Source organism: Macrobrachium rosenbergii, chromosome 12, assembly GCF_040412425.1.
Source record: "Macrobrachium rosenbergii isolate ZJJX-2024 chromosome 12, ASM4041242v1, whole genome shotgun sequence".
Lineage (NCBI taxonomy): Eukaryota > Metazoa > Arthropoda > Malacostraca > Decapoda > Palaemonidae > Macrobrachium > Macrobrachium rosenbergii.
This window is the reverse complement of record NC_089752.1, coordinates 3,338,001-3,350,500: the sequence shown is the minus strand read 5'-3', so window position 1 is coordinate 3,350,500 and position 12,500 is coordinate 3,338,001. Positions and strand designations below refer to the sequence as shown.

The 12,500-nt window shown below is 36.1% G+C and overlaps 1 long non-coding RNA gene across 2 annotated transcripts in view; it reads left to right on the top strand.

The window, feature by feature from the left end:
- The window catches only part of LOC136844196 (uncharacterized), a 430,674-nt gene that overhangs the window by 389,739 nt on the left and 28,435 nt on the right, over positions 1–12,500 (top strand). For both annotated transcript variants that reach the window (XR_010854756.1, XR_010854757.1), the window contains exon 3: positions 9,827–9,996. This is a non-coding gene — a long non-coding RNA (uncharacterized lncRNA). The remainder of the gene's footprint in view (positions 1–9,826; positions 9,997–12,500) is intronic.

The following is a 12,500-nucleotide window of genomic DNA, read 5'->3' as shown; positions in this document are numbered from 1 at the left end:
ACGAGAAGATTGGCTAGAATTAAGACAAGACGGAAATTACATCCGTAAGCGAACATTCACCTTCGGAATTAATCTATTTTCGATATGTGTACAATATTTTATTCTTATCGTTCAGTAAATTCCTACTCTTCGTGTATGGGATTAACATTTATTCTCAACGTTTTTTTCGTTAAAATATATTCTGAACGGTCTACTTTTCATTCAACAATAAACAAATATCATAATTGGCTTATTGCTGATGATGATAGGGCTAAAAATAGATTATGTAATAATTAGTAATTTAGGAATGTGATAATCAGTAATTTAGGAATCTCCAATTATTCCAAAGCAATGATTATGAAGCAAAAGTTTCCGGCATCTGTCAAGGCCTGGAAAACGAGGCTACTGAAAGTTCTGAATTACTAATCAGCGAGAATTGAACAGGTATTTAAAGACAACTAAACAGACATCATCATATATGTTTCAAGTTGTTCTTATTATCGTCAGATGTTTTACTGCAGCTCTTCATATTGGCAGATATTCTATCGAAAATATCTTACCTACTCTTTGTAGGGTTAATAATGACTTTACTAAAGGCTGGTAACTGAATGACAGATCATTAAATCTTGCTTCTGAATCGCCTGTATTCGAAGGATCGCTGCAAATCGTAAAATCAAGTGTTCTGATGATAAATAACAAAAGCGTTATGACTATAAAGTCCAAATAACGTCATTTGTTATTGTTAACTGATAAGCATTGTGAAATTTATTGTTGTATCTTAAATCCTGGATTGTAATAGGATTTATTTACGCGAAAACAAAATTGTTAAATAGTGGTAATCGCATTTAATTTTACAGAATATTTTTAACGTCGTTGTTTTTCTCTCTGAATGCTAAAAACATATTTTGAACAAATTCAGCTTGGATTATCCTCGAAAAAATTGTGTTTAAAACATTTCACCATGCTCTGCCAACGCAACCTGTTGGTTTGAAATATTATAATAGCTTTCATAAGCGTCTTTTGAAACTGTCTTATACTGTGCTATGCTTCGTTCAGAAAGTGGCCGTATTATGCGCATAAGTACTTTTGAGAACATTCTGTAATGGCTGAGCCTTGGAGCCAAGCTTCTTACACTGAGCCTCGGCTATAGCGAGCGAATGTAACATCAAGTCAAAGGCACTCGGCATGCAAACTATTGCGGCCTGACACGACTGACACCAAGCAAATTGTCGTGGTAGTTTTGGTGGCTTTGACACGTGCTTGCTTGTGAATTGACATATTTTGTATGGATTTTATTGTATCGACGTGTATGAACCCCATTATGAATAAGTAATTTGTATTTGATTAAGTCATGCTTTTTTGTGACAAGTCTCTGTTATTTGTGAACAAATTTTCATCTTGTTTTTTCGTGTCATTTTAGATATGCGCAATTCATCCCGACTGAGCTAAACAAACTGTATCATAGGACTAATCACTGCCGACCACTCCCTAACCGATTTACGACAGACTACAACTAATCTAGGGCAAATTTTATGCAATTTCGAGGACTGACAAGACGACGGTGAAACTCAAGCGCTTCGACTAAAACGAGCAACACGCTGAAATTCCCCAACTCAAACCGGACAATCAAAGCGTAGTCAGGGGTTAGTGTACTTTAGCCTGAGCCATGCACATGAGGCAGACCGACAAAGGGTACTTTTATTGGTGCAATATAGGCAGCAAGTTGCTAAAACGGTCGGCCTCAGTGTAAACCCAACTTCAGATGGCCACACAGGGACCAATAACCAATGCGCAAAATCAAATAATCTCATCGTTGTTCTACCTCGTTGACATTGTGAGACGACTTGTAAATCAGTGACTGAAGAATAAGATGGTTAGCTTCAGTTCTATCAGATTTCCTTAGCCTGAAGGGAGAAGATAGTTGACTAACTCATATACAGTAAATTTCTACCAGTTCTCTGGAAGATATCTCAAACATACGAAACCAGTCACGATTCATACCCAGTGCTTTATTTTCCCTGTGATACATCTGCACTTTATATATATATATATATATATATATATATATATATATATATATATATATATATATATATATATATATATATATATATATATACACTATATATATATATATATATACACACTTGTGTGCGCGCGCTGTTATGTAATGTAGACATAAGTAGAATGGATGTGGAAGCATTACATTTATTTATACCCACGCCTAAATAAATCAGACAACGAATAAAAGTTCCCGAAGCCCAAATAGAATAGAATTTTCACGACACAAAAGCAGAGAATTTTAGAAGCAGATTTACAGGATACAGAATACAAAATGTTCTAGTCTTTGGAATGTTCGTTGAATATTTATATATCCGAGGATCAAAACACATTTTATCTCTAAAATAAGGGCTTTTACTATTCAAGAGGTTTCTAATATTCATGACTGACTTCGGTACGTGGAGAGACTGACAGTCTTTGTGAAAGAATGTCCAGACAGTTTAGACTGTAAAAGTCTAAACTCACATGCTGCCTAGGATTATAAGCCGTAGGAACGCGGCCATATAATAAAAAAAGGCATCCATATACATTCATTCTTTTCATTAGTATTTAACGAAAAAAATGTAAACACAATGAAGCAAATAGGATAAAAAATGTGAGAAGAGTATTACGTCCATGATATACATTGCGAAAAATACAGAGGAGTGAGATTACTGAAGCATGCTATGAATGTTAGAGGAGGTGTCGGACGAGATGTCGAGGATTTTTTCAAGTCTACTATTGTCACTTTGGCCTCTTGCCAGGGAGCTCATGTGTGCATAAGTCTAAAAATGTGGGCCAGCTGTATTTGCATAGTTCTTTTTTGAATGTGGCCAACAGATCTCTCCATATTTTAGCTAAAAGCATAAACGTCTAACAATATGTGGCCATAGTGAGGATGCGTTTAGATGACATATGTTCTTACCAGTTTTGGACGGCATAGGGTAGTGTCGATTAAATTGTTCCTGATGCGAGTTCGAAGCTGGCGTGACAGATCATCTTTACGGATTCCTTGTTTAAAAGTGAGTGGGGAGGCCTGGTGTGGACCACCCAAATCCCCAACCAACAGGGACGTAATGAAGCAGGAATTCTATGGGCTTCGCTGGTGTTTCAGTTACTCCAACAAAGTTTAAGGCTGCGTTCCAACTCGGACATTGTCATTCTTTCTAAAAAGGTTCTGTCAGAGGAAACAATCATGAATGTCGTGTATCCATTTCAGTTGCAATAAAGGCTCATTGATTAGACGTATATTTTTCATTAATTGGAAAGCTAATGTTTTAATCATTAATCAGGAGACTGAACTAATCATTATAGCAATTTTAACATATTTATAACGTTCTGTTGATAGAGTATAAATAGCATTTCAATTTTTCATCAGTAAAATTGTGTCTTTGACCGTCTTTGATATAAGATGATTATTGAATCGATCATAGCTCGTTAACTCTTGGTCAATAATGGGATTTAGTAAGGCCAATGTGTTCTACTCTATGAATAGGATTAATTGAACTCGATTTGCAAAAGGAATTCTAATGTTATCGCTTTGACGTTTAATAGAATTTAAAATGTTTTTCGCTTGGGTTAATCACATGTCAGAGATTAAGGTAAATGCTGATATTGTTGTTTGTCTTGACATGGGAACTTTACAGCAAAAAAATTATGAAAATAAGCGAAGACTATTATCATACAAAATCATGAGTAAGTTTTGCTGTATTTTTCATTCTTCAAAGAAAACCAATTTTTTAAAAAATATGCTTCCTCTGAGAATCATCTCCTGTACACATACAATAAGCGTTTTATTTTTTCAAAATGGAAATAGATACTTTAGTTTCATAGATTTACAATAATAATCTGTAATGGGTATCATAAAAATTAGTTATCCCGAAGTTTTTGAAGAGCCTGACATAATTAACACGTATTCTTTTTACGGCAATGAATTTTTAGTAATTCAACAATTTGCAAATGAAAGGAATGCTTTAACTATTCATGAAGCATTTGTCTTTTATACTAATATAACATTGGTTAGGACGCAGGACTTACATTTGCCCAGGAAGAGAGAAGGAGAGAGATGAAGAGAGAAGGTAGAGAGAGAGAGAGAGAGAGAGAGAGAGAATGTCGTTCATTTCCGGAGCGCCTTCAGGTCACTTTTTCTGTCTTTCTTTCTTTCTTTGCTCTTTTTTTTTAAATAAATGCTGAAACGTAATAAGAAGACGATATGGAACTTTTCAAAATGAGAAACGGTAAAAGTAAAGTCGCTCTTTTTCTATGAAGAATAAATATGAACGATAAGGACGAATATATGATTAATATTTTTACTTGGTAAGATTCTCTCTCTCTCTCTCTCTCTCTCTCTCTCTCTCTCTCTCTCTCTCTCTCTCTCTCTCTCTCTATTGACGTTTAAGCAGGTATGGTTGCCTCACAAGCAACTGGGTCCAGATTCGAATTCCAGATGAGGAAACAATGATACGGGAAAGGGAAAATATATATATATATATATATATATATATATATATATATATATATATATATATATATATGTGTGTGTGTGTGTGTGTGTGTGTGTGTGTGTGTGTATGTGTATACATATATATATACATATATATATATATATATGTATATATATATATGATTTGTATTTATATATGTGTAAAAGAACAATAAGCAATAAAACAAAATCAACATCATTTACCACGTTCATCTTTTCACTGGTAGGTCAAGCATATACACAGAGCACAAAGCCTCCGCATCAGCCTCTCATGAGCAATTCGTTGACGACCCATAAAAGACTGCGCTGTTTACTTCTATCTGCCATGCACTCGCATCCCTTGGATAGTAAGACCCCTCTGCCCCAATATGTTTTATGTCAGTTATTAACTTTTCCTTAATGAATAAATAACGAAATATGTAAAAGAAAAAAAAAGACTGGCTCCCCGTTCACCCCTTGCAGTGTCTCTCATACAACTGGGTTGCATCCATTAATAATCTCTGTTTAATAATAAAAAGGAACAGTTAAAACGTAATCATTAGAAAACATTAGAATTGTGATTTGCGTTGTTAGATTAATCCATATTTGGTAAGGGTTCGCCTGTCCTTGACATGCATAAAAAGAGATAAAACAGGAATAATAGTGGTTCATTCCAAAAACAGAACATGACGTCGTTTTTGTATCGGATAAAAAATATTCGGATATGCTGGAATTAATTAATTTATACCTGAGCCTCATGGTAATATGCATGCGGATTATAACAAATACAGGTCAGCCTGCACCCGTACAGTTCTCTTTGAAGTTGCTGAAGAGCATATTGTCCAGCCTCGATATCAGTACATTGAATTTGGACAAATGTCTAATGACTGTCTATGAGCATTTTATTATCATTACCTCAGACGCCACGAGACGGAAATAGCCCCTGTGAAATTCCGCCTTTTGCGTCACAAATCTCCAATCATCTCCAGCCTCCCTTGTCATAGTTCTCATCCAGTTATATCTGAGTTTTCCAACTCTTCTGGTGACCACGGGGTTGTGCGAAGGCAATTTCAAAGTCATCTCCATCTCCCTTGCATCAGTATCTTGTCTGTAGTAGGAATGCGAAATATATTTCTACTGTAAAAAGACAAGGCATTAACTCCAAAAATGCGTTTTTCGCAAATTTGGTATCTATGGAAAGAGCAGAGACAAATGTAGCCATTATGGCGCAGATATAAGCAGAAAGAAGTTATGAGCACTCAAATCCTAACTTCAGTTTTCTCAAAACAAGGGTTTTGGAGTTAATGCGTTCTTCCTTTTCACGGCAGATTTCATCTCTTTCACAGTAGTTCAGGCAAACATCTGATTGTTGATGCTTGTGGAGTTTCGATAAACTGTACATGTCATCCTGACATAACAGGGAAGTTTTGGTGGACCGTTGTTGTTATGTCACTTTTTCTTGTATTTTCTTATTATAAGTTTTGTGTCGCTTGATGAGTTTCCTGTTACAGTTATTCGCTGCCAGCGTTTACAAAATAAAACAACTACCATTTTTCAGACGAATGTCTACTCTACGCAACGGCAACAGTGGGGTTTGTTTTGGGGAGGAATTTCTCTCTGAATATGGCCTCTGAATTGGAGAGCACTATTAAATGAAGTAACAGACTAGCAAAAGACTACTGATGGCCGTTAAATCCACGATTCACTAGGGACCCTTAGTATCTAAGACAGCTACGGATTGTAATGGTACACACTCGTAAAACTATAAATATTCGTGAGGTTGTTAGCAATTCTAACACGGCGAAAGAGACAATTGATAGCAGATCCACATAAGTCAGAGCTTTCGATGTTTAATGCTGAAGGAATTTCGGTCTTCTGTACAAGTTTCAGCTGAATCCCGTTACTCATTTTTCTTGGACAAAAGTCACGGTCTTCCTCTTTCCAAGAAAATGGTCGCTTTGATTTGGATCACTAGTTACAAAATTTCTGCTGCCATTGCCTATACCATTTTAGTTGATGCGCTCTTCTCCCTCTGTAGACCGCATTTGTTTTTATTCTTTTTGCTGAAGAACCGAAATGCCTCAGTTATCCCTCCGCCAGGGGTTCTCTTTCCTATTCTGTAAATTTTGGATACAGTTTTTCTTGCAGTATTTTAGATGCTGATGCCACTGCATTAATTTATTCAACATCTTTATATTTATTTTTTTAATGCATTACGTGAAATGACGCAGACGAAAATATGTACATACACATACATACGCACAAAATGTGCGTTAACATACAAGTACAAATCATAGAAAAAAAATGTCCTCTCCCAGACAAGAAAACATTCCTTTCCTGGGATTTTGCAGGGAGAAAAAGAATTCCATTTCCTTAGGCAACTGAAGCCTCTGCAAAGGAACTCCTGATGATTTCCAGACTGCAGAATCTTACAAAGAACCTGAGTAGGGAATATTCCCGAGAGGAGAAGGAACAAAAATATATTTCTCATGCTCATCATTTATCAGTGACCACAATGAAGAATCAAGAGGGTGAAAGTCACTAATTCCATAGCTAATTAGCTAGATGTTACACCGTAAGTGTGTCCACCACATCTTGAAAATTCGACTTTTATACATGTTAAAGAAAATCAGTCATCTTGTACTTGTACTTTAACGGCAAAAATGTATATAATGTATATACAGAGACAATACACAAATACACACACACACACACACACATATATATATATATACAGTATATATAATATAGATCTATGTGCGTATATATACAGATATGCAAAACAAGTTAAAATAAGAATTCAAACATAATTCATGTATTTAATACGAGTGGCGACGACGGCCGACCTGAATACACGCTATGAATAAGTCTTTTATATTCCGGTCGGCTGTTGGTCCCACTCGTATTATATACGTGAATTATGTTTGAATTCTTATTTTAAGTTGTTGCTGCATAATTTGTTTGTATTCGGCAAACAGCTCTATTGCAGACGGAAGACCTTTTTGACCTTCTGATAATTTTAAGGAACGAAGCATGTTGTAATCCACGAGGGAATCTGTTTTAAAGCGAAACACTTTGAGTTCCATGAATGCTGAATCAATTGATTTTTATTAAAAAAGTATAATAACATTATGTTGATTATGATGATTATGATAATGGAGGTGGAATAGACCTAAGTTAACACTGTGTTCTTGATTTGAAAAATGAAACTTTTTTTTTTTTATTCTATACCATTACTGCATTACAAATCCCTACCTTTGGGATACGATCATTCCATTCTCAAAGATCATGCTGAACTGTTTTCTGAGGGCACCTGCTTCTTGTATACAACTCAATACTCTCCTCCCCCTTATCCTAGAGCTGCTACCGAATTAACCTTGATCCAGCAGATAATCCTTTAGTATAGGATTCACAGATGTAGGTCCATTAAAGGATCTATTGTTATTGTACTCCTGGATACAGCTGCTGTAAACTGCATCTTTAATGATATTCTTTTTATTTTCAACAGCCAGTCAGAAAACCATTTATTTCCAACGATGGCTGTGATGCTGTTCAGTTAGGCACCTTCCACTAGCCTTCTCATTTTCATTTCATTACTGTAGTATTCCCCTAACATGGTTCCCAGATCTCTTCACGTTTTCAAAGCATAATGTATATTTCATGGGTAAACTTTTCATTTGCAGTGCTAGCTGCTATGTATATGCACAAACTTTCCTCCTAAGGATATCATTTTGTACGAAAATAAACTTACAGCCGAAATTATTCAACATTGGTAAACCTTTCTCAACTCAGCAGCACAGGAAGGTTGTTCCAAAGTTTCTTGTTATCATTTCAACATATGCCATTTGCTTTTGAGAGACTAGTATTCGCTAGAGACTTCTGGATAACCTCGATCTTTTAGAAATATTCTTGTCTTACTGAAAACATTAATTTATAAATGTTATGTTACACGCATGAATATTTGGGCCAGTGAGTGCTTACATCTACAAATCAAATCTCAAGTTAATTTGGAATGAACCCAAACTGGGGAACGTGTCTTCTCAATGCGGTGTAACCGAGTGTTCCAAATGGGGACGTGATTTGGGGTCCGCTAGACGAATCAGGTTACAACAGACTCGCGTTTCTTCAGTGTAAGTTGAAGGTTCAAGAGTTAATTACGCTGATCGATGTTTGGGCGTAAAAAAAAAATAGGTTATTCCATTGGCAAAATAATTTACATACTAAAGTATGCAATTTCCTTGCCAAAAGAATATCTGAAATAGATGTTAAACTTCTTGCTTCTTTCTCCATTAAATGTGTAAGTGAAGCAAAGATCTTTCAAGAAAATGAGACATTAAACTTTAACTTCGAAACTTCTTCTCATACTCTTCCATCTAACTTTAAAAGTAAAATCATACTGATATTCAAGCATTTTCATACGATATCATTCGCCTCCAAATGTGCGTTCTTATCTTTATGAATAAACAGATTTTCTAGAATAATCGCATAAGTTCTGATTAAATATAACATTCATGCATGAATCGTATTTCATAGTCAAGTAGATCCGAGAGGTGAAATGAAGGCGTAGACTTAAGTCAATGGGAACAGTGTGTAAGGAATTAGACTAGCTTAATGATTAAGAGAGAGATAGAGAGGAGGGGAGGACTTAATGACCCAAGCCAGTCTTTCCCGAATCCTTTACGAATGTCTGGGAAATTAAATTATGAATCCAAGAGTGTTATAATGTTCGGATGGCGAAACCCCTCTAGTCCCCTATGTTTTCAACATTCGTCAATACTTCGATTCAGCTGATCTATTGTGTGTTGTCCGGAGTTCTTCAAAATGACTTCGCTTATATATGTCACACGGATATGTGGTATATATTGCTTCAGTAGTTAAAGTATGAATGTAGTAATGCTTTCGTTTTTGTTCTTTGGGGTCAATCGAGTTTTAATTTTGAAATGACTTAAATACAGCGCTTTTGTATTTTTTGGTAAATGAGTAAAGTTAAGCAAAGATCCAAAACGCAGGGGGGAAAAACAATAGCTTTTATACCCTAAGATATTAAGCTGTACCTTATTTACTGGAATCTGTAAATACTCCCTCTACTACTTTATCATTATGCTTATCATCTTCAAAATCATTATTAAGTATTCAAGTCATTAAAAAGTATTACCTTTAAAGACCTTTGATTTCTGTCGTATCCTTTGGTCTCTCTTTCACTTGCCGAGACACCAGACTCCTCCTGAAGGAGATAGTGTTGTCATCCCTCGTCGTAGCAGGATCATGGCGAGGAGACGAAGGAGAACTCAGAAATCAAAGGTGAACTAGAGTGTCTGGAAGACTCAAAGATTATGTGCTTCTCAGGATACACCCCGCCAAGAAATCGGCCCAGTCCTTCCTTGCCTGCCGGAGGATGACTACTGAAAGAAAGAAAGAAAGGGTCATCCTGAAGAAGCTGGTCAGGCTTTATGATAGAAACGACACCAGAGGGAGAAGAACTCTGAAACCTTGGTCTCAACAGCCTAAATCATCAGGTATTATTATTATTATTATTATTATTATTATTATTATTATTATTATTATTATTATTATTATTATTAATTTCAGATGACAGAAATAGGTTAGTCTTCCTTACTGCTGAGACTTTTCTTGCATTGATGTCGCGGGTCTGAACCTATTCATTAGCATTACTGTTGGCACAATTACTTTAATTCTGGGAACATTCAAAGGCAGATTACAATATTGTTTCAGTAAAAGCCACTCCTGGGAAACACGACAGTTTTAACTGGTTCCCTTTTAGCGTTGTTTATGCGAAGTGAGTCTGAGTGAAACGGGAAAGGCTTTCTCATTTTACAGTCAACGACGACGCCTTTACAGGAGCGAGGATCCTCGTAGCTTTCTCATTCCGGTTTCTTACCGTGGAGCGCTGCATAAAAGCTGCGAAAAGAAACTAATTTCTTTCAATTAGGCGCTCGTTACCTCCACCTCTCTTCGTCTCATGACTGACTTTCTCAAGGGGAACGTGTTTCTCTTTTCAGGGTAATAGCAGAGAGGTCACTTTCAACTTATTTGGCGAGGGTAAAATGCAATGTATTTCCGTATATCTTTTTCGGTGCATAACACAGAGAGTCTATTGGTAATAAGCTCCAAGTTTTACTACAACAAAATCATTGGAAAAAAGAGAGCAATATAATGAACTTGATATATTATAGATACGATGTAAATGCAAACTGCTTAAAAACACTAGATTATGAACGGACGGCTTTTTCAATAATAATAATAATAATAATTACCATCATCATCCTTATTATCACCCAAATAATGGTAATAATTCGAAAGGCAGCCGTCAGAGCACTTGTAAAAATTATGGAAATAGCAGTTCTCTTCCAGAAACCTTTCACAGAGCCTTTCAAGCTGTCTGCTTAGTGATCCTTCCCAGGGTTTTGCTTTCGGAATGATTCCATCTGCGTAAGACGAAATCAGAAATCTTAGTGAAGCATAGTTTTCTTTAAACTGCATCTGCCGTTAATTATATGGATTTTAACACTGAACTTGAGCTAAGTTTTTCGATAACGTTTATTATGAAAAAGTAGATAGTTTTGCAAAGAAGCTTAAGCAGCCTCCTTGAAAATGGTAACGCTTTGTTTCCATATTCACCTGGCACAGGTAAGTAAAAAAAAAAAAAAAGGATAATCTCGTAAAAATGAACCTTTTCACGCCGTGACGGACAATAACTGTGTTGCCCCAACGAGGCCCACTTGAATGGCAAATTTCTTTTCTCCCAAAACCGAAAAGATAACAAAAGATAAGGCGACGAGACAATGTGCAATCCGTTGTAATGCAGGTAACGATTTTGAGGTCCATTTTCTTGCGGCTACGAGCTAAGTTGGGTCTTCATTTTACAGCTTATGTTCGGGAGTCATGCAACGGGAATAACTTCATGAACAAAGATCTCATTTTTTATTGGTTGCTTTCATGCTCAGCATCTCATAAAGGGTGCTTCTCTCTCCTCCTACACGGGAAAAGTTGGCTTGAATTTTTGCTTTGCCTACGTTCTTTATCATGACCATTTCCCCCATAATGGGAAATGTATTGCTCTCTCTCTCGCTCTCTCTTTTCGCCTCGTATATCCATTTTACCTTCACCGATCATTCAGTTTGTCCCAAAATCCCGTTTTCCACATCATTTTGCGTACATTAATTCTGCGATTATGCTGAAACTTGTTTGCACGCGTCCTCCTTTCATGTGCTCGTTCTCCTCTAACAGCTTCCTTGGAGTTAGTTATTCAGGCACTCTTTAAGATCACATCAGAGCTAGCAAAGTCCCCTAAATATTACCTTATTCTTTTTGTAATGAATCGTAAGGAAAATAAAGGGAGAGGGAGACTTGTCTCCGCAGCAGATATGCATTGAGAACTGAGAGTGTAAGGAAATTACATATAAAAAATATATATTGTCCAAAATTTCATCACATCTTTTAAAAAAAGGGTGGGATCAAAGTATTTTGAGATGGTTTGGCCACGCCAAGGGAATATTAGGTGACTGAAGCTTAACGGAAAGAAAGAGTTTGTTGCGGAAGCGTTGGAGGAAGGAGGAGATCGGACCCTTATAAAGTACCCAACTTGGGAGACGGGAGAAATGCTGAATGAAAATTACGCGTATAATCTCGAAGCATGAGAGTCATTGCAGCAGAGTGGCGTCAGAGAGGAAGTGCGTGAACGGATGTGTGAATACGCAGCTGAGCTAATGAAGCTTTTGCACTGGTGCTCACATTCATTGGGAAGTTGAAGCATGAATAGTGAGATGATTGCTTAATTATTGTTTCTTTTGACGTCATTCCTTTTCATGGGAACTGCTGGTAATTATTAAGATTTTACACTTATATATTTAGATCTGCATATCTATATAAACACTATTATATACAAAGCTTATATATTATATACATATATAAATAACATTTTATTTATTACTAGGTTTTACTAATTATAAATATTCAGTTCGGTTTATCGTTATTTTGAATTCTAAGCGCACTTTTATTT